This window comes from Chaetura pelagica, unplaced genomic scaffold (genome assembly GCF_000747805.2).
Source record: "Chaetura pelagica isolate M959 unplaced genomic scaffold, ChaPel_1.0 scaffold69, whole genome shotgun sequence".
Lineage (NCBI taxonomy): Eukaryota > Metazoa > Chordata > Aves > Apodiformes > Apodidae > Chaetura > Chaetura pelagica.
In genome coordinates, this window is record NW_009970724.1 from 4,340,026 (window position 1) to 4,364,370 (window position 24,345).

The following is a 24,345-nucleotide window of genomic DNA, read 5'->3' on the forward strand; positions in this document are numbered from 1 at the left end:
GGCTATGTTTTTTTTGTTTTTTTAAAAAAAAAAAAAAAAAAAAAAAAAGATAAATACATTTTTGATCCAAGTTTTTTATCCATAATAGGTCCCAAGACATTTTGTAATTGTCCCTGAGGCCCCTTGTTCTTTTTTTTCTTACGTGATATTTCAACTTAACTGCAGAAGATAGTGAGAATCTTAGGGAATTTATTAACAGAGGCATTGTTTATTATATCAGAACTCATTTTTAAAAACTTTTGCCTAGCCATGAGCTAGCAATGAAGATCCATCCTCTGGACAATGTTTCACACATATGAAAGATACATGTAAATATAGGCTTTGTGAGAAAACACTTCCTTTTGCAGTCACGCTTGATTACGTCACTTGGTTAAAGATAATTAATTATGAATGGTAATTAATGAATTGGTCAATGTGTACCAAAACCATCTATCCTTTTTCTTCATGTTCCTTTCACATATCTAATAAATTATCTTACATGAATTTGCATGATTTGCTCAATGGTCTGAGGCTAGAATTTAAGATCTTAGTATCCTGAAAAATCATTAGTACCCTGACACCCTGAACATCATGTATTGCTCCTTTTCCTGTTCTGGTCTGTCTCAATGATAGTCAGAAAAGGCACTCAAGATTAACTGCTGATGTTAAAACAGAGACAGCTGGTGAGTCTTGCCCTGTCTGGGGTAAGGTCTCCAGCTTGTACAACAGACACTCTTCCTTGGCTCAAAATAACCCACTTTGGGTCCCTGTGCACACACAGTTAGAGCTTATGGAGAGTGTGTGGAGAAATGCAAATTCCACAGTGGTGATAGAAGGTAAAGGTAGTGAGGATTTTTAAATGCAGGTTGGCTTATTTCTTTCTTTGAAAACATATTTAATGCAGCTGATAAGAAGGCTTGTGAATATATTTTATTATTTAAATCTACATAAATATCAAAGCAATTTATAATAATGCATTACAAATCCCCAGAGTTCCCACTTACAATTCCAGCTCTCACAGTTCTTCCCATTTTCTAACTGCCTGGGGAAATGCAAGTCCTACCATATCAGTAATCTGACAAGAGAAAAGTAACATCACTGTTTCTGACAACAGAAGCAGATTATCTTGTGACAAACCTGAATTACCATATATTTAACATGCCAGACCAAGTTTCACCAACTTAATTCATTAACTAGTGTAAGTGCTTAGGAAGATAATTCAATTGAACCTTCCCTATGTGGTGCTTACATTATGGTGTAAGCTCATCCTATAGAAACAACTGTGTGCATTGATATGAAGATCCTGAAAAACTAACTCTGGATCCAGCATATTATAAATGCTGTAAATCCAGAATGCAACAAATACGGATTTCTTGACTTCCCTGGAAATATGTTTTCTTACTGCATGAAAGCTGCCTTATCATATTTCCATGATCATTTCCTTCTAAATTCAGAGGACTAAATATAAATATATAAATTGATAAATATATATTTTTGACACCCTTTCAATGCTACAAAGACATTGATAATCACTTAGGTATGCACACTGGTAATACAAGTTACCACAGAAGGTCACTAGAAATATTCAAACTTAAAAGTGGTTGTAAATGCCACAGAAGTCAAGACAGAGACAATTTATGGCACTAATGTTTATAGTCTGTAGTGCTGCAGTGAATTCCCAGGAAGAAGATGTTAAAATTGTCAGTTTATATATTGCTCTGTTGTTTTTCAGAATTTTCTGGTCATGAGGAATTGTCTGTGTCTTTGAGAAATCTTTGTAAGTGACTTTGCCCAGGCTAATAATTTCTCAGTGGAGATAGCACAGCATTTTTGTGTGTGAATACTATACTGTAAACAATTAATTTTCAGTCTGCTCAAAATATTTTTTTAACTGTTCGCTATTGACCATTGCTAAAAGTTTTTTTAAAACTTCTTCAGTGATACAAAGGGTTCTGATCATTTGATTTCTCAACTCCGAGTTACAGAAGGCATGTGCAGGACAAAGGACTGATTTCCAGATGACTCAGTGGAAGCTAATGCAAATAAATGTTACTTGAAAGAGTTCTGCAGTTGGCTAAATTGTGCTCTGGAGTTAAATTTGGTGTCATTAAGCCTCAGGTCTAGGAGAGAAAGAAAACTTTCCTTCCTAAAGATCAAATCAGGAAAAGGGAAGACTTAACACAGTATTTCTGTTCTACATGTAAAAAAATAAAAATCCAGAACTTACTCCTATGTCATGTATCTTCATGGATATGTGTTTTCCAGACTCGCAGGTAAACTGTTACTGCTGGTGTTTGAGATATCTGCTAGAGAATGCATTCATCAAGATAAATGGTTTGTTATGCTTCTAGAGGTGTTTAGTTCTGCATATAAGAGACCATCTGTTTTCTGATAAATGTTCTCGCTCATATTTCCGGACAGGTTATTTTATTTATGCTTTAAGCTTTGCTTCATTTTGGGTTTTTTAAATGCATTTAAATAAACATAGCAAATTACCACAACCTACAAAAGGAAAGCAATTTATATGGCCTTTATTTTTTTTTTTAATTTTATTTTTTAATTTGAGAGTTTTTAGTTGCTTAGCTCTGCAGGTTTTTGTTTGTTTGTTTTCATATCCTACAAGGGATGGCATAGAAGTAAACTGAGGGAATAAGACCACCTAGCTTTTCATGATGGACAGAAGGGAGAGGAGTCTTGACATTTTTTGCTGTCAGAACACAGGGCCCTAGGAAGAAAAACGCTGCAAATTACTGCTGTTTGCTACATGAATGAACCATGTTTTGCACAAGGAAATTAAGAAGGTTGTTTTACGGCAATTGATCCCACTAAGTAAAGTGTTTTTTTTAAGAACAGGTTAAGCACAACATTAAAAAAAAACAAAACCAAACACAGTTTGTGAAACTAACTTCTCTCCAGCTCAGACTGCAACAGAATCATATATCCTTTACAGGGAGGCCATCAGGAACTGTAATACACAAGTAGTGAAATATTTATAATATCTCTCACATATATCCATTAGTTGATAGCTATCACTACATGAGAATTAAGAAAATATCTTTCTCAGTAGATTACATTCAAGCAGCTCATTGCTAACAAAATCTGGTATTTTTACTTGTGTTCATTATGATCAGATAAAATATTTGTTTCTTAAGAATATAAACATAATGCATAGGTAAAACAATCTTCTGGAATGGCTCTAATATTTATGAGTTCACAATTTACAACTTGAGAATGTCCTCTAACATCATCTTTAAAATGAACATTTTAGCAAACAGTCCTGTGAGAATAATAACCCAAAAGAACATTTGCAAAAAGTAAACAGCCACAGAGCAAACACAGCTGAGTGAAGTTCTCTGTGAGCATTTTGTCAGTACTCATCAAATAAACAAAGTAACTTACTTATTACCATAGCCATTATTGTTATAATGAACATTTATGGAACTTTTCTGAGGTATTCTTCCAGGCCAGTTTCTGCAATTTATCCTGCCTAAATATGGGAAACTTCTGAAAAAAACCCCAAACAAACAAAAGAAGAACAAAACAAAATCACCAGAAACTTCTGTTCCTTTTGCTTTGGAACAAAGTTCTGCAAAAATTTTAAGCCTTCCAATTTTTAAAAGAGAATTATTTCCTTTTTTGTGCAAACTCTTTTGATAGAATTTCACATTCCCACTTTAAACTTCAGCATGGAAAAATGCCTTGAAAGGATAATCATTTCTTCAGTGAGATGTTCCATGCAAGAATCAATATTTGAAAACTGTAGTTCCTGTCTTGTCACCCAGACTTCTCAGGAAATACTGGTAGTATCTAAAACAATAACTGAATATGAATGCCTAAAGCCAGTCTTACCAGGACTAAGGGCTGTATTGTAAAGCACATGCAAAGAGAGACAGTTGCTAAGGGAAAGCTTTAACTTTGCCTCTGAACTTCCGAGTGTTCACTTCTGCAATCTAAATCACACTCTTTGAAATTTGCTTCAGTGGAGAATGACCATACAGAGATTTTCCTGAATGTCTTTCTTCCTCTGGATTTCAAATGTTGAATTCTTTAATTACTTAATGTGAAGGAATCAAATGCTTCCTCAAATCACAATGTTGTTTGGTTTTTTTTGCTTGCAACTTGAACTCTCATATTCTTTAAGCACTCTCAAAGTCCTCCTCCTAAAATGTTATTACAATGCCATGGCAGTGCTATGAAAACATCAGGTACATGAGTCAAGAATTATGTGTAAGTTTGAGATTTTGGGACAAAGCAGCTTGAGCCCATAGTGTTCACAGACATCAGCACCAAGTAGATCCAGAGTATTTTCTACATAGCTGGCTCTTGCATCTAAATAATATAAACTTAGTCCTTTCCAAGCTTTTTTAGATAATTCTAATTTTAATCTCAGTGAAGCAGTTCTGTCTCTGGTTCTTACAGTCTGCTTTCCATGTTATCCCAAACTTCCAAGAAAACCTTCAGAGACTGGTAATTGTTTTTCATTGTAGGTCAACAAGGCTCAAGAGTCTTCAAGTACAAGTGTTAAAAAGAAGTTTGTTCTAAACCCCAAGAGATTGTTGAATAGTACTGAGCACACACAAAAAAAAGAAAGAGTGAGAGAAATTGCTAAGCATTTAGAGATTACTGAAGCTAAGACAAAAGCTCTCTGGAACAAAAGCAAAAACCTAATGTAGCAAACAGTCTCAATGGACTTAAGATGGTCAGATTACACTAAAACTGTTCTTTTCATATCCTTGTGAGATTTCTTAATAAATCTGATATGACCGCTCTTTCCATGGTGCCTGTTGTGCAGGTCTTCAGAAAACTAGCTTGTAAACCTGAGTTTTCCCTTAGGCCACTGCCCTTGAGAGTTCCTGATTTCCTTTAGTCTGAGGTTGAGAAACACTGGGCTACTGGGACTCATTTATTTGAGTTCTAATAAAGAATAGTCCAATGTTTAAATTGAATCAACTGTAAGCCAAAGAGATAAGAGTCTGTTCTTTGTTGGGATCATCACCTACGGAGAACATCACACCTCACGCTACAGTTTTTCACACACTTGCCTCCTGCCTCAAAAACCCTTATATTTCAGTCACCTCAGGCATAGGCACTTTCAAAACTGATTCTTATTTCTATGACAGGACAAATATATTTCTTGCTCCTTTCAGTGTGGTTGCCCCAGCACAGTGTAGGGTGCAGCACATTGGCAGGATTTTATTTTCATCAAATCAAGATTCGAAGGCGTGTTTGCAAAAGCTCTCTGACAAGTCTCTTTCTCAAACCTGTTACTGCTCTTAAGCAAGACTAGTTGCAGTCCATACTTTTTTCTTTTACAATTTCCTAATTATTTAAAATATTTGAATTTTGTTTTTAATTAAAAGGATTTTTCATTAAACTTAAAACATGCTCTATATGCTCAAAGATAAACAGTTCCTCTATTCAGCCGTGATTTAAAAACAAAATGAATTCATGAGAATTTTTTTTAACTCAAAGCAAAATACTTTAAAATGTGATTCTTGTCTCGCATTATGTAGATTGATTATTTGTATACACTGAAAATACTTTGTTTTATGAATAGAAACTTTAATGCATGGCATGTGACAATTAGGATGCATGGTCTGATGAGTGAATTATGAACTAATTCATTCTTTAGTGCAAGAGTTAACCAGAGAGAACACTATCATCTACAAATAGGGCATCATAAATCTATGAAAAAAAAGAAGTATACAATCTCAGAATATGGAAAATGAGTGTAAGAGAAAACCACAAGTAATTTTTCACATTTCAAAAAGCCATTCATCCTTTTGATGAATTATAAAGTACTGAAAAGACTGAAGTTAGATTCCTTGGATAATTTCTGTATTTATTAATGTAACACTTGGCCTATACCTGAAAAAATATGGATTTATTGAGTTGTAGTAATAAAAAAGGAAAACTAACATTTAAAATTGTTTCATAAGACTAAGGGAAACAGTAATTAGTTTTTTGTTATTCCTAAAAACTAGTAGCTACTATTATTTAATTATTGCAGTTACATCTTTTACTTCAAACAGAGGAAAATAGATTTTATTAATCCTTATTTTTCTTCTTGTTGTCAAAGACATGTTCCACCATTTTGCTGAGAATTAACTATGTTAAATCAATTAGTCAGTATGAGTAGAGATGGGGACTATTTCCCAGGAGGAGTTATGTTCTTATTCTTGATGTAATTTTTACACAGAACGAAGTTTGAGTGTTTTGTTTTGGAACAAATCTAATCTTTCACCTTCAAGACACTTTTTTAAACAAATATTTTGATAATGGAAATGTAACCTCCTGTACTATTTGTTTGGAGAAATCAACAGTTACTACAGAAGAGCTGGTTTAAGCACAGGATAGAACTACAAAATCGGTCTCAGGTATTCAGCTGCTGAGAAGGGAGTGCCAAAACAGCGATGTGTTGAGAGAAAATGTGATGGCAGCTGCATTGGATGAGAAAGTGCCTAAAGATACAAAGCAGAATCATAGAATGGTTTGGGTTGGAAGGGACCTTCAAGATCCCTTAGTCCCAGCCTACCCCCCATGCCATAGAAGTAATAGAAAAAGTTCATGAAAATAGCTGAGGTGATGATTGACAATTAGTCTGATGAGGAACTCTGGTCCCAGACATCCGCGTGATGTACTCAGTGGAAGAGAATAAAAGTCCAAGAGAAGGTCAAAGTGGAAATCAGCCTCTTATGGAGCCAACAAGAGTTTTGCAATGAGGCAATTAAACAACTTGGTAGTCTTCCCAAACTTACCATTGGCTTGTAGTACAACTTCTTAACCCAGTAAGACATTTCAGTGAGCTGAACAATTAAGTTATGACCTCAACTATAATTTCTAATGGGGTGAATGGGGTACTGTAACCCTACGACTGTGAAACTTCCACGTTAATAACTCTAATAGGGATGTAATATCTCTATCCTTCTTTATCCAAGCTGCAGAAGCAGAAAATTGCAGGAACAGAAGTTGTTTGCTTTGGAAAGGGCTCGTTTTGGCATTTATAAATCTGTAATATCAGATTTAGTCTCTGTCCTTAGTTTGGCAAGGCTCAACAGAGTAGATTAGCCTCAGGAAAATGAAAGGCTTAAAGTATAATTAACGCATTAAAATCACCCCAAATTAGTCATTGACATGCAAGTATGTTTTATAATTTGGTTTGTATATCCATCCAAATTAAAGTACACATTTGTTCAGAATGTCTATAAAAAAGCTAAACACAGCTCATGTTTTACTTCATCCTTAAAAAAAAGACGTATAGAATTAAAGGATGAAGAATTTTGTGCAGAGGGAACACACATACTTGTAACTACTCAGTTCCAGATCAGGAAAGCAATACTGTGTGTGCAATGCCAAGACCATAGAGGCAACTAAATCTAATAAAACAGTAGTAATGGGGAACTTCAACTGTCAGCATATAAACTGGTCATATGTCATATTGGGACGAGGTTTAGGAAGCAATTTCTTGACATTTTAAGCAATTGTTTCTTGGAACAGCTCGTTCTAGAGCACACAAGGGGAGAGGTTATGGCCCTAAGTAACACACAGAGAGTTATTTCAAGAACTATAACTGAGCCACTAAATAATAGTGACCAAAACACAATTACATTCAGATCCTTGTGGGAGGGACTGTACAATAACGTGACATTAAACTTTAGAAATGAAAAAGTATTAAATATAGAGAAAGCACTACAGAAAACCCAACCAGAATCTGCACTGCCCTAAAATGCTGAAAAACGGCATCTTTGGAATCTGCAACATGGCAACTATTTACCCACCTTGACTTAAGGGTCTCTGAAGACACATGGCTTTAAACAAAATTGGAAGTGGGGAGAACTGGTACTATTAGAATGAAAGTCTCCTCTTTTGCTGTGATATCAACGATGATATTTCTTAAGTGTTGATATAGCTACATCCATTTTTAATTGTGGCATCAGATTATTCATAGATCTTTGTCAAAAATGTGAAGCCACTACTCATTAGTTATTAATAATACATGTAGACCTGCACAATTGAGTTTCACAGAGCATACTTTCTATTTTTCTCATTAATAAAAAGTGGGATTTTTGACAGTCCTCATGACAGTTTAAATAAATTTTCAGAGAAGCCATGAAGTTTTGTTATTTATTTCAATGGGAGCAGATTCAGGACAGTGTGGTCTCATGCAAAATGTTTTAAAGGTTTTATTTGAATTCCAGTTCTTGCAACCAAAGAACACTCCAAATCAAATGCTTAAGGTTTTTTTATGAAGACCGGGAGTTGTGATTTGTTACTTTTTGCTGAAAATAAGATTGCTTATTTCATGATGACTAATGCATATCATGTGTCTCTAGTTTTCTATCACAATTCACTTGCATTTTAAAAACAGAATAGTTTTTAAAGCTTTTTATGAGATAAAACACAAGCAGAATAATAACTACATCAAATCAACAGAACTCTCTTTTTCTTTCTGGATTTTTTTCGTTACAATTCCCATGACCCACATTTTCCATTTTACATTTGTGCTGTATTATTCACTAGTTCCTAATCACTTACATCCTTCCCTTAGGAGTTTGTAGCCTAGTACTTTCATTTCACTTTCCACTTAAAGGTTCAGTATTCAAATCCTGGTATGGGTCATTTTTCCTTTCCTTTTTTTTTTTTTTTTTCCCTCTTCTGTTCTTCCCCTAATCTGTGGCACTTCTAATAAATAAACACTTGAATTATGAGTGGTTCTGCAGCATAAAAAAAGCCACTTTCAAGGTAATGCTTTTATGAGTTTCTCACTAAGAATATCCTTTTGTGATCTCTTTTGGCAATTAAAAAAACATTTTAACCACAAATGGTACCACTGTATTTCTGGAGGTAACTAACAAGTTACAGATCCTGTCCATTTGATATGACAAATTATTAGTCACCTGCTAGCATCTGAGAGCTAAAAATTATTTCCATAAGAACAATTATCTTCACAGCTGATCAAACAGAAAACAAAACAACCTTATAAATGTGATTGTGAATAAACAGTAGAAAAGTGATCTCATAGCTCTGCTAATATTTATGAGTGTTGTTCTCCTGAATGTCATCATAATGTAGCAAATCTGTACCATATTACTTTGAAATGTCTACAGCATACGTTGTGTGAAAAGCAAGAAACCACCTATCTATGTTTCAAGGTACAGATTCCTTGACCTCTTGAACACTTCATAACTGCTGGAAGATGTGGTTATCTATTGGGAATGCTGGAAAGTTGCTCCAGCTCCTGTATTAATGTTTTTTCTATAGGCTGAGAGAACATCCAAACTCCAAGCAAGAGAAGATTACAGCAAACATTCACATTTAATCTTAAATTAAGGTCTTTTTGAGAAACATATTTTCAAACTAATTATTTTTCAAAAAAAAGTAGGAGTTTCTGCTGTTTGTACAGGAAAAGGTACTACAAATATGAATCAGAGCTAAGAAAAATATATCCTTTACATATACATAAAGTCAAGAGCATGACTTTCACATTCATAAATACTGAATTAATGACACCTTAGATTTACCTGTACGTCATATGTTTACAGCTATAAAACACCCTGAAATTGGCCTATTATTCATTTTTATTTGCTACATTTTCTCTAAATTACATACAAGGAAATTGGTTGCAATTTTAATATTGTAAAACCACAGTGTTTGACTACATATATATTTTTTTCCATATTGTATTCAGTACATACATTGTGTAATAAATCAAATGTATCTATTAGGCTAAGGGTTTAAACTTTTGCTTCATAAAGAATCATTAAATATACAAATCAGTCTTGCATATGCAGGTCTACAACATATAAAATTAAATATGATATATTTTTTAAAAGGGCAATGAAAATGCACAGAATACCTTTTATAAATAAAACATTTCAATTCTGGGCAAGAAAAACTGTACAACACAACTGATTATTCCAAGGATGTGCTCTGAGAAAGCAATGAGCGTTCAGGCAACTACAAAAGACCTCTGAACAACTCAGCTGAATTTTTAACATGTAGACTACATGGATAACATTTTTCAGGATCACAACCTCAGGTGCACAAGAGCTGGACCCATTGAACCTAATTGAAATTCTTTTCTTTGACCTATACAGAAGAAGTAGGGTGTGTATTTAAGGTTAAATGAATGATCACTTGTAGTCAGTAGCAGTCCACTCATGTAAAAACCATGCATATACTCAACTTAGTAAAAATTGTAAAGTACAAGTGAGACTTATAGTGCTGCCTGCAGATAAACTATTCATGTTTTCATTTGTTAAATCAACTAAACTTCAAATATTTGCTTTTAAAATGTTTATATTAGGTGACTTCACTGAGAAAATATAGCAGATGACCAGGGGGCCAAACAAGTGAAAGATCAGGGTCTGACAATAAGGGGACATGGCCAGGCAAGGACACTAGATTTAAATAGGACGAAGACACATGAGGATTCCAAAGTGTCGAATAGTCTCAAAAAAGAGCTTGCAGCTCAGCTGGAAGTATGGGATCATGTATCAGGGAAACTGGAAAAGAAAGTCTAAAATAAAAGTCAATGGCGTCAGTGGGTAGAACAGTTACAAAAAGCATGAAAATGTAAGGAATGAAGGAGGATTGGTTCTACCTTAGGGCTAATCAGCCTTTCACAGTTTCAAGGTTAAGATTAACACAACCAGCAATTGCAACTACTGCAGAGGCAAAAATTTCCAACTGGGAGTCATCTTTTCTCAGAATTACCCTGCCATCTTCAATCCCAAATCTATATCCTATCGCTCCTTCTTGCTCCTTCCTGCCACTAGCAGAGCTCAGCCCTATTCATTCTTATTCCTATTTTTAAATCATATTTGAAAAGATCCACTGTTGTCATAAGAGATCATAGCAGCAGGTAATGTTGAATTTTGAACAGGGTTGGTAGGCTATCTCTTGCCTACACCCATTAGAATATGCTTTCTTGCCAAGTCAGGATTGTAGCCTAGGATTCCTGTAGTCTGCTGTAATAAGTGTAGGTGAAACCTAATTAACTGAGCATGTATCTCATTCGACACTAATGATGATACACATAGAGAATGACAATCTTGTATTGCTAGAAATCAGTCATTTTGTGCAAATGTTATGAATCCAGAAGTTTTAGTTTTTCTGAGGAACCCTGCTTGTTGTCAAAATGATATTGCATAAATTGACTTTGCTATTAAAAACTTAAATTCAGTAGCTCATCATTAGGAAGACTACATACACACCTGTTGTTATCAGAACAATGAAACTGTGATATTACCATTGAGAAGTTAGGAGCTGGTTTATTAAAGTTGCTGAACCTTTAACAATTTGTATTATAATTCTATTCTGAACATCTGTGGTGCTATGTAATAGTGATTACACTGAAAAATCAGTGTCAGACTGAGCTCCCAGCTGACTGTACAGATGTCAGAACAACGCTGGGAGGGTAAGTTAATGTTAAAGTATCACTCAAACACTGCACTGAAGACAGCCATATAAATCTTCTTAAAAATACAGCAATTTTGTTTTCAGAGCAAGCCTGGACAATGTGAAGTAATAAGATACAAAAATATCCACTGAACATTAGACAATATGTAAACCAACATGCTGTCTGTCTCTGAATAGAATTTATCCAACAGACTAATGAAAGAGAGAGCTGTGGAAATAAACCAACGTGTGACAGGGTAATTAAAGACTGTATCATAGTGCAAACATACTGGGGAAATAAATAAGGGTTAAACAGCTGGCTTTAATTCTACTGCATAATCATTTAAGGATGAGATTTGGAACTCCACATACTTTTAACATATTGAAATGTATATACGAGAGTGATGCAAACACATTACAGACTATATACAGCTGTAATGACTAATAACATATGAAATTTTTTAAAGCATAACATAGATCTCTTTCTATGTCACTGTAGGATCGATTCTACCTATGTCACTCCTGACAGATACTTGTCTGTTTCTTAAAGGCTTTCAGTGATGGACATTCCTCCCCAGGCAATCTATCCTAACATTTCCATCACTGCTCAAAAATTCGTGTTAATATATAACTTGAGTCATCCTTAATGCAATTGAAATTCCTTATTTCTTTTTCTATCCATCACAAACATGTGCAACATGTTCCCTGTTTCTTTGCAGTAACTTTCTATGTATCTGGACACTGTTATCTTGTCACACCCCCTTTTCTCCTCCTTAGGTTAAGAGTCCAGTTCAGTCACTGTGTTCTCCAAGGTCATGTTTTATAAATGGCTGAGACTTCTTGTTACAATCCTCTCAGTAGCCCTAATTGGTCCACATTTTTATCAAGTATGGTACATAAAGCTGAATCTAATATTCTAGCTATAGACCATAGCTGAAGTGTACTATCCAAGAAGAACAAAGGGTTACTTCACATGAAGCCATTAAATAAAGTCTAAAATGAAATAAAATGTTTTCTTCTTCTAACACTGTGCATGCTTAATTGCAATTACTGGTATATTACATAGTTGCAGAGTGAAACACATCACCAGTGATCTTTCATTCACTCAAGCCCCTTCCTTTTGGTCATTCAAGAGCGGCAGCTACAGTGAATAGGCTTATAGTTGTACTAAAAAGCTTTTGGCTGCTGAGCCATGTTAGCTGTCACTTTGAGTGAATCCCTTCAATCAACATAATAAAATATGTTATCAAAATCCTGGAAGATTAATTCATTGTGATCTATCAAACCTCAAGGAATTATTAGGCTAGAAAAGCAATGGATTCTTTTTGTTGTGTTACCAGAGTCACAGCTGTTTCAAGAAGAAACAATAGGGCAGGTTGCAAGCTGCACTACAAAAATTTACATTGTTTGAGATTTTTTCCCTCAGGGTTACCTAAAGGTTGATTCATGTAACAGGAAATTTGGTATTGGGAAATCTGTGCAAAGAATTCCAGACAAATAAAGAGCTTATAGTTTCTGAAGGAAAGGAACTCTATATGTTACAGTACCTTGGATAGGACCAGCACTGTGTTCTGAAGAATTACTCCACGCCTTCAATAAATATTTACTCTGCTGTTTAATAAAGATTGAATAACTCTTAGAAATTGACAGTCACGTGCTAAAAATAAAGATTCCAGCAGAGGTATGTAGCCCCCTCTTGCAGAAAATGATTGTACTTTAGTAAGCTTTTGCAACATCTTCTTCACTTTTTCTGGGTGGCTGGGACAAGTATCGGAGAGCACAGAGCTGCAGAATGCCTCAAAAACACCAAAATAGAAAATGTGTATAATTTCCCCCTAGTTCTTCCAAATAACGTATCTGTGACATCAGAGCAGCTGCATTTTCACATTATGTTTGTTCTGCCTACTCTTTCTCAGATTCTGAACTGAAGCTTCTCCCAGACTGGCTTATGTTGGCTGCGTTACACCTGATGTCAGACTGCAGCCCTTCAATGCTTATTTTCAGTCATCTGTGTTGAGCAGAGAATGCCACATTTCCAATCATTATTTTTTTAAGCCAGAGGTTTTCTACAATTACTGTCAGCTGGAGGCTAGGTTAGGTCCATGCACGGTGTGTCTCACATCCACCTACTCAGCTGTCCGTGTTTGCCAAACAACAGGGCTGTCCTTCCAACCTGTGCTGCTGTTGGTGTGCATCTGGCCAGTGCCCGTGCTGGGGTCACCCTCCCCCTCCCCTGCAGAGCACTTGACTCTTGCCACTCCTTGGCAGGCACAAGTTATCTGTCATAAAATGCTTTGCACATTCAACCCCTACAGGGGAAGAGGGACCAATAAGTCTCAGATGACAAGCTTGCATGGGAGATAATGCGATTCATAGTCAATAACAATGGAGATGGCTTCACCCTCTTCCCTGCAGCACTGCTGCACATGCACTGTAGTAAATGTCCTTAAGAATTTTTTAGCAATGGAAGTATATGAAGCTGAGGTACCCTGACAAATTCCTTGATAAATAAGTTATCTGCTTGTGCATTCTTTGCACGTACCAGCAGTGAAGGGCTTTCATTCTCCCAAGAACACAATAAAGCTAAGACAAGCACTTGATATCATCTGTAAGCAGCTTGTTTTTTTAAAAATTAAATAAATTAGGAAGAAACAAACAGTCCAGAGATATTAACATGTGCTGAGTATAGCATATTGTTTTACTATTATTCTACAAGTTGTGTGTTTATTCTGCATTGGGAAAGGTCTGTCTTCATAGTCTATAAAATGTGGTAAATGGGTGAATCTACACTGATGTTTTGATTTAGATCAGGAGTGCAATTTTTCAAGTAAATATCTCCTTTGTTCCCATTTGCTGAGATTTGAGTCATATCACTGAGTGGTCTTGAAGCTTATGAGCTGGATTCCTTTCAAATGAAAAATAAACCAGAAGCAAAGCTCTAGGAGCAAATCCAATGCACTCTGGCTGCTAATGGGCATACAGTTCACTGGAACTGCCAAGAATTAATATGAAATATCTCCCCCTCCTCAAATGTAGACATCCGCACCAGCTGTTTTGTTCTATAGATCTGCTAGCAGGCCTGAGTACATCTAACACAGACAGAGCCATTATGAATGATTCAGCCTAATAATAGAAATAGGAGAGTTTTCTTCAGTTACATTGCACAGTTTTTATTTGTATATATGGATTTCAGACAAGCTCCCTGTAGCAAGATTGTACACAATTAGTAGGCTCTTCTTTAGAATATGACCATTAGTAATTGGTTTAATTATAACACCTAAAGTGATTTTGAAGAACTTCAGTCATGATTACGTCTCCTTCATTGAATAATTAAAATGACACTATGATACAATGATAAGTAGTGCATTGATAAAAAATATTCCTCTCAATGAGTATCTACAAAAGATGCTTAAGGAATCTATGGAAACACAGTCTGTTTTAACCTCAGTTTATAAAACATTTTCTTTGTATACCCATAAATTCAACTTCACTATTTTCTACAGCTCTTAAATTGTTTCTTCATCAGTGTCAGTGAGTTGTGAAAGACACTATAAACTATGAGGGAAGAAATCTTGTGATTTATAATCTTGATCTCTATTGCAAGACTGTAATTGTAATTTAAAATTATTTTTGCAACACAAAATAATGAACTATTAATAACAAAATAAACTGAAACATGAAGCAGAACCACAACGCTGATGAGTTGAACACATTTCTCTATCTGATCAATAAGACCCTTGAAAATAAATCTCTCAGATATGTAGTTTACATCAGTAGCCCGCAAAATGAGCCATATCAGTGTTTGTGGGACCTCCCTATTAGGGTTTAGGAGCAGGATTAGTTGCTACATGAGAAATTCAGTTGAGTTAGCCACATGCTGAGGCATTTGCAAGGGCAGATCCCAGATGAGGAAAACTAAAAGACAGAAAGCCTGAAAAAATTATGCTGGATGGACTTCTGAGGGAAAGCATTTAGAAGCTGCAGAACCAATCAAGTGAAATCACACTAGGAGCCAAGGTAAATGTATGTAAGTTTCCTTCAATTACAAAGTTTTCACATTGTGATAATTTAAAAAGTTTAAAAAAAATAAATTAAAAAATAACAATTGAAACCTATCACAATTTGCAAAAATATTTTGTGATACTAGGTAAAATAAAATGGATTGCAAGTCCTACTTAAACAGAAACACATGATGCTGGGAAAAGTCCGCTAGGTGACTTTTCTGTGATCTTTAGCTGAACATGCAGAAATGTTAACACTGCCCTTTCTACTTCTGCAGACCTTCAAATACAAGAGTTTTGCCCCTTCTGACCCAAAAGGAGGAAGTGGTTTGCAGAGTGCCAGAAGCTCAGTAAGGTACTTCATTTAAACCTAGTCAATTAAGGGCTTTAAATGTCAAAACCAATATTTTTAACCCAACCTACAAAACCAGCCAGTGAAAAGAGTGGGCAAACTTACTAATGTCTAGCTGCACAGAGTAAATAAGCCAAGGTTCTTTAAAGGAACCTTTCATTCTACACTACTGATGTTAAAAGAAAGCAGAGCCTGGATAATAAAAGGTCCTGCAGAAAACAAGGAAGCCAGTGTGCCCAAGCACACTTTCTTTTTAGAGCATAAGTGAGATTTTTAAAAGGTTAATGTTGCTGAACAACAAACAGGGTACTTTCAGCAACGTTTTCCACAGAAGGAGAATCTCATCTGAAAATGCACTCATAATGACAATGTTGATTAAAGGAATTCACAGGGATTTTTCAACTGCCTTCCTTTTCTCTGTGAGCTGTTTCTGGATAAACTCCAGCTTCCCCAAGTCAGTGGCAAAACTCATCAGTATTTCACCTTTCAAAGTTTGTTGCAAGCTTTCACAAATGGAAAAGATGGGTGTTCAGAGAAGGCGATGTGCTAACTTCCCCACACTGTGTGAGAAACAGAATTAAGGAATTAAGGAATTATTTTCTTTCCTGGTTTTGGCACATCTTGAGGTGCTTACTTTTCTTGACTTATTCTTCAGTACTCCCAGCTGTGTTACTGTCTCCCTTTTTTGACAGTGAGCTAGGGGAAATGACACGCATAACATTCAGATCAGGACACCAAGTGACACAGCAAGTACTCTTAGAGCTTTGACCTTCAACTCCTTTTCCACACTGACTCACACATTACATTACCCATCAGGCAGCAAAAAGCACTTTGCTGACAAAAGCTGCTTTTCACTTATGGACAAAGTGGTGAAAACATCCTAGGTAAAAGGACTTTTTTTTTTTCCTTTCCCTATGATGAATGCCAAAGATAAATGAACAAAAAGGGGAACAATTTCTTAGGAGGCATCTAATTTTTTACATAGCTCTATTTTCTACCTGATTTAATGGGACCAGGAAAGTCGCAAATTTAAGAGCAAACCTGAACATAGTAATTGCACTGGTTTGCTGACCAGTTAGTTCAGCAGTGAGTGACCTAATTTCTGCCCTAAGGCTCTTTCCTGTTTGACATCACAAGAAAAGGCCTGTGTTTTAAAATGTGCATCTCATTATGTTGTGCAGCACAGGCCTCCATAATGTGATGAGATATGACACAAAGTTAAAAAAAGAATCTTTTGTGCTTCTGCTAAGTTCTAGTATTTTAAAAGTCTGTGAACACACGACTCAGAAGTTGATCTGCTGCCTTAGAAAGCCGCAAGTACTTCACCAACAGAAATTGTCCTCCTGATTCTGGCCTTATCTAACTCTCAGTTTTTGTTTTTAAAAGATTTCTAGTTTAGTGCTTCGTCCATATCAAAGGGAAAGAAATCGCCCATTTAAACACAGTTAACTGTCTTTATCCCAAGGATGAAAGACTGTGTCAGTCCCACAACTGATTTAAAGTGGGCAGAGAACCCACTGACCTCAGATTAACAACTGATAAAGACACCGCCCTCTCTCTTCCATGGCCTCAGCTTCCAAAGGTGTTGTTCAGGGCCAGATTCTGATGCTGGGTATTCTGATAGAAATTGAGGAAAACACAGCTGAAATCAGTGTTACTTACACTTGCATGGGTAAAGCTAGGACTTATTCTGCATCTTCAGCTTTACTCAGAAGTTAAACTCCTACTGCCTCTGAGTTGATGGGGAGTTACCTAGAGACTAGAAAGGAAACTTCTGCTAAGAAAAGCCATGTTTCATCTTCTGGGAGATTTGTTCTTATTTGTTCCTCCATCAGGTGGATAAAGCAAGATTTAGGCTTCCAGCTTAGCATACAACTACTCATACATACATTTTTCTGGATGTCTTTTCAGCACAAATAGCACATGTGTTTATTTAATTGAATGGGGCAAGAATGGGTTTGAACAGAGAGCTGACTGAAAGCTTGCAGATTTCCATGGAGAGCTGTGTATGCATAAGTGTGCATGTATGTGTGCAAGGCTGATTAGCAGAGTGTCTAGGCAGAAGGGCACTCTATTCTCTGCAAGTATTTGACCATCTGCCTCTCTGCACCCCATGTCTGCAGGGTTTGTCTAAGCCCAGTCACCACATGCATGCTCAGAGATGTCTTCCCTGAGATGTTCTGAAAGGAGAAAGCCAGGAATGGCAGGGCTGTGGCTTCTGTCCCTGCAGCCCACCCCACTTCTTTCATTCCTTTCCACACCACAGGAGGGGGAAACCCTGCCATGGAAGGTCCCCTCCAAGTGGGGATCAGGAGGCAAAAGGTATTACCTCGTTTATTTTCTTTCATTCAAATTGATTAAATGATCTGACACGTAAACAGAGCTGCATACTAATCAGGCTGTTACAGAGCCCGCTCCTGAGGCCTGAACTCAGTCCTTCCTCAGCCAGGGAACATGAACTGAGTGAAATATGAGTAAAGCCCCCCCCCCCCCGGGTTTTTTAGAACTGCACCCCATGTCTGCAGGGTTTGTCTAAGCCCAGTCACCACATGCATGCTCAGAGATGTCTTCCCTGAGATGTTCTGAAAGGAGAAAGCCAGGAATGGCAGGGCTGTGGCTTCTGTCCCTGCAGCCCACCCCACTTCTTTCATTCCTTTCCACACCACAGGAGGGGGAAACCCTGCCATGGAAGGTCCCCTCCAAGTGGGGATCAGGAGGCAAAAGGTATTACCTCGTTTATTTTCTTTCATTCAAATTGATTAAATGATCTGACACGTAAACAGAGCTGCATACTAATCAGGCTGTTACAGAGCCCGCTCCTGAGGCCTGAACTCAGTCCTTCCTCAGCCAGGGAACATGAACTGAGTGAAATAGGAGTAAACCCCCCCCCCCCCCAGGTTTATATAGAAGCTGATAATGAGCAAAGGCATCATTAGCAGGAGAGATGTATGTTTGATCTCTCTCTTGGGCTTGTTCCCTGCTGCCACCCACCACACGATGCTATCCTGGCATCTTGAACACAGGGAGCTCTGGGCAGAAACCAACCTGGGGCAGAAGGTTCCTAGATCTGACCCTGGCCCTGTGTTCCTGCCATCTGTGCTGCTGCCTGGCCAACCACCCCCACCCAACCAAAGGAAGATGGCTGGAGGAGCAGTCGGAAGCAATTTTATGACAAAAAAGACAACTTCAGATTAAGAAAGCCCTGAAATATGTTGACCAAATTACTGGTCAGATTACACTGTGTTAGGATCTGGTGCTGGTTTGAGAGTAGCTTCAGGGTGGTGGAGGTGAAGGCAGTGCAGGAAGAGATCTTTATCTCACCTTGTTATTTAGCACCAAAACCCTCAACAGAGTAATGGGCCAGGAGGGAATATTTTGTAACATGGTGATACATAGGTTCCATAAAACAAAGCAAGCTACTAACCTACCTTTGCCCTCTGAAGTCCCCATAATTAAAACAGGTTATCCTGGAACAAAGTGATCATCACCAGGGGGAGAGAAGGGTGTCTGACAGAGGCTGCTGTAAATTCCTACAAGTTATGGCACCGTCTGCATGTGGGAGCTTCTTTAGGGGAGTATTTTCAATCATTATATTATTCTGTATTTTGCCTATGAATGGTGATGAGTCTTTTCTAGTAGGCTGTTAAGTGACTTCAGGAAGCTGGAGAACAACTAAATGAAAATAAAATCTGAGCAGTCTCTCACTTTCCCCTGGTATACACTGGAGTTACTTTTCCTTCCAGTTGGTTATGTGTTTATCTTTTCTTCATTCACCCTCTTCTAAAAAAACCCATTTCTCTGCTGAGATCCAAAAGCTCTAACTTCACTCAGTTAATGCCTTATTATATACTGGAGAAAGTCCAGTGTCTGTAGTCCCTGCTACACTCTGTGTGCTGTTTGTCTCTGGGAGTGAAAGATGAGGCACAGAGCCATAGATGAAATCCTGGGCCCATTAAAGGGAAAAAGAGTTTTGCCATTTACTTGTATGGGGTCACAGCTTTGCCCTGAGTCTTTTATTTCCATCTTGTACAATGTCAGGCAGCCTGTCAAAGCTGATGCTTAATGGGTTCATTAGGCTGACATGATCAGATACAAATTCACCACATCTAAACTGTTGGGATCTGAATGGAGTTTAGACCAGAGAAAACAGCCAATTTTAACACAAAATATTCACACTTTTATGAAAGTATGTAAGTCTTTTCTAGTATGGATACATGTTGAGAACGCACCTAGCAGTTTTAAATCCAACAGTTTTCCAACAATTTTCCACAATGATATAAAGTAAGCTGACGTTGCAAACTGTGAACTATGAAACCTATTTTCTTTCATCCCAGTTCTTCACAATGCAGCCACCATTATTTGACTGTCATTGCCTTGAATTTATACCAAAGCAGCATCGGGCTCTTAATTTTTTCTAGGAGCAATCACAAAGCACAGACAAGTAATAAGAGGAGTATTACCTGCAAAGGTTTGAAAACAATAAACATTATGCCAGCACATCTGTGCATCGTGTTTGGACATATAAATTAATTACCTGGAATTGACTGACAAAGCAAGGGCAGTTTTCAGGTGCTTTGTTCAGTATAATACACTATTTTAATGGCTATTCAGACTCAATGTGTTTTACACAGTCCCATATACTTTGAAATTTTTACTGCAACATCTCAGAAAACACAAAGCTGAAGGAAAATTGTACTGTATGGTTTCCAAATAACAAAATAAAGCCTGGAGTAGATTTCTTTGTTTTAGAATTATGCAACTTCAGTGAGGATATCCTCAATCTAGTGAGTATTATCCTCTTCAGAGGATAACAGGGATTTAGCTACTGTAAGTGGTATCTCAGTAATAACAACTCCATCCTGTAGAAATTATAAGAGCGAGAGAATCTCCAAAACCTGAAGATTTAAAGCAGCTTTTTATTTTAGCACTTTAATCTATCTCCTGCTTTTCCACTCTGAACCAACAAAATAAAACCAGAACAGCTCTGAAGAAAGGCTGAATTTTGCAGGATGTATCAGTGTAGGACTTCTTAATAAAGCTGCAAACTTCAGTAAAGGTGAGACGAACCTTTTCACAACATTGTCAGCCTTGATGCATCCACAGCACACAGTCGTTTGTTGGGAAAGCTACTGACTGAGGGGAGTGGGGGCTCAAATTGTAGAGGGTATGCAGGGTTTGGGCATACTGCCAATAAATCCACATAGGCTGAGAGGCTAAAAGCCTGAGCATGTTCACATTTACCCTCATATTAAGCATGAGTAATTGCCTTCAAATGAGTGGAGTTGCATGAATGTAAAACTAATACAACAGGGATGGCTGTCCATAGGACAGGGAAGACTGCTCCTATAGAATAATAACTCCCCACTGATCGTTCCCGTATTTTTAGAACTGAACTCGGGCTGAACCTCTTTCAAGGTTACTAAACTTTCTGGTAACTGATGTGCAGGCCTCTGTGTTTTTGGCTCCTGGCCCAGATAAGGACTGAAAGCACAAATAATCAGTCTAAGGGCAATTCTCACAGTGTTTCCCACTCGAATAAGAGAGGAAGCAGGGCAAATCTCATCAAGCTGCCTGTTTTCAGACGACTTCCAGCCCTGTTTCCAGACCTGAGTGGTCTGTTAAGAACCCTGGTTTTGACAGCAGCCTATTACACTTCTCCTCACCTCCTGCATCAGCTGCTGCTTCTCCAGCAATCTGTCCAGGGGTATCTGGTGGGACAGAGACCTGCCTGGTGGCTCTCTCACTATACAGACCACGAGTCTGGTCTCAAAGAATGCCGTGTGGGCATCCTGCACATCTGACATGACTGCAGTGAAATAGCCTGCTTGGCGCCTATCCTGTCACACATCACTGGGACCTCAATCTGAGTTTGTTCAGAGGAAATAAAAGTATATACTTGGGCATTGTTCTAAGCCAAGTCCCAGCTGCAAGGGCTTTTAATAATTGTCCATAAACTTTTACATAGTCTGCTTTCTCTGTGCCAAGAGTTTTTAATTCTTTCCCCTATGTGCTTTCCATTCCAATCTCTTTCTCTCCCAGCTTGAAAACTGCATCTTACATGTTATATATATATATTTTTATTATTATTTTTTTTTCTTGGTGAAAACAGTTTCAGGCCATATGGGGTGCAGGTTCTTATGAGAAAGCAGGCATAGGTAGTGCAGAAAGTCAAAACAATTTGGGTCAGTTGGAAGTCCTGAACGCGTCTTGCTGATGTTAGCTACAAAATCCTAAAGTCTAATCTGGGTCCCCTCTGCTGGTCCATCCAGGCGAGGGTGCTGTGGACAGAAACTATGTTTACCAGAAGGCATCAAATGAGCAGAGACACCACTCTGGCTTCTCCTCCCACAGTTTCTGGATCAGCTACCATCTCCTCACCGTTTCCCACTTTAGTCAAGACTTTCCCCCACCAAAAAATGTAGAAGATGCACAGTATGCTTTGTGATCAGTTCTTCAGTCAGTGATCAGTCTTGTAATTTCCAAGGAATTTTCAAATAGAGTCAGCAAGATGTAACATTTTACAGAGGCACACATACTTGTGTCTATCAATTTTGAGGCCTCCTAAATCTGTGATAAAACTGCTATATATGATAATGTAGTGAGATGGTACAGTTGCAAGTTAACTCTAATGATTAAATTGTAGGTACTTAAGCCCAAGAACAACCCTGTATTTGTACAGGTTGTACAGGTCTGCTCAATCTATACATGTACTCAAAGCTATTAACTACTTTGGCTATGTAGTTTGTATTGGACAAGGCCGGATGGCTTTACATAGCCACTGATTAATGTTTATGCCACAGGTTTAATTTTTCTTCTACCTGGCCTGCCTGTATTTTCTTCTCAAGCCTGTTTTGTGATCACACTGCTGGTCTCAAGGTCCAGAATACTGCTAGAGGCTGAGGCCAATGCAATTATCACTGCACGCTATTTCAAGCATATGTTCATTATCACTGTTTTGCACAGAGCACACTTGATGAGAACCAATTGATTTTACAGCACCAACTATGGCAAGATATAAATGTCTCTCAATGGGAACAACTGCTGGGTGAATTCTTTTGCTGATTAATAAATTGAGTTTCAGGAGGGACACTATTTGTCATTCAATTACAACTTCTCACCTGTTCCTACAGCAAAAAACAGAAAGTGCGAAACTGTCTCTTAAAAAGCCCTTAAACTTCTCTGCTTTTCATTAAAAATAACAGCTTTATTATAAACTGACCCAAATTTAAAAGAAAAAAATTAAAGGCATTAAAACCAAAGCAGTTGTTTTCAGGAAAATACCCCCAAACCAACTTTAATCTAAAATGGCTAATGGGCTTTTCCTCCTCTCAGCCACTTCACTATGTCTTCGAAATTCTGTTTTTAAGGTTAGCGGGAAATATTTTTTCTTTGTTACTTGGGCTTAAGGTTTTGATTCAGCAGGGTTTGTTGTTTTTTTTTTCTTTGAAGTTGTCCTAATATTGCATCATTTTACTTGAATCTGTTCCACAAAAATGCATGTACTGGTTTTAAATTGCTAAAATGTATTCATGGTTGTAATACATTTACTTAAACATACCAGCTGATAAGTCAGATTCCCTGAAAATCTATACTGTTTTTATCTCTGTGTAACTCCTTTCATTTTCATATAATTCCTCTAGGTAGCATGTCAGGAATAACATCAAGTGTTTTCTTGATGCCTGCCTCTAACTTTCCTGAAGAGCAGCACTTCAAAAACTGATGTTGACTGTTTTTTTAGAATAATACCTGGGTGTAGCAGTGTTGTCCACAGCAGATACTCTGTAGCTGGCACTTCATTATTAGCATTTTGATTGTACCAAATTTATCTTGAGACGAAAAGTAAACATCATTATCCTCACTGGAACGCAGTACACTTACTTTGCTCTGTAATTACAGGTCTGATCATTACCATTGCCTTTCTTCAGTGACCCAGGAGTAGTAGAATATGGAGGTAGGATTAGAGTAATGTGTGATTGATGATGGCTGCTTTCACTACATTATGTGGTATAAGTGAACACCTAACAGATGGATTTCATCACTATGTAACATATAAATTCCAGTATATGATAAATTCCTGTACTCCAATGTACTGCAGTATTCTTTACAAAAATAATGGCTTATTCTAGTCAGAACTTTCATTAAATTACAGTTTATGCACTTCATTATACAGAAAAGATTTTCATCTTTTGGCAAATGCTTTTTTAAAAAGCTATTATTATATAGTAAATTGGTTTGGTTTGCTCATTTATTTTTTAGTGTTATAAGATAACCTAACAAATAATTTTGGGTTAGAAATGCAAAGATGGAGAAAATAGTGTTACGTTTTTCATGTTCCCATGGCTGAGAGATGGCTGTCTGACCTGAGATCTTTCAAAAAGTTTTAATATTAGTTGCTACACACAAGTAGATATTTCTCTTTTGCCTAATTATAAAGCATAGATTTTGACCTCTGCTCTGGGAAGACCAAGTTATCTAGACAGCTGAGGATTCTCCCAGTGAAACAGCTTTTAAAACTGAAGGTTGTTCCTAAGCTCTGTTCTGGCATAAATATCTGTACTCAACTCTGTAGAGATGGATCAAAGTCCTTGAGTAGAAGAAAAGCAGACTCTGTGT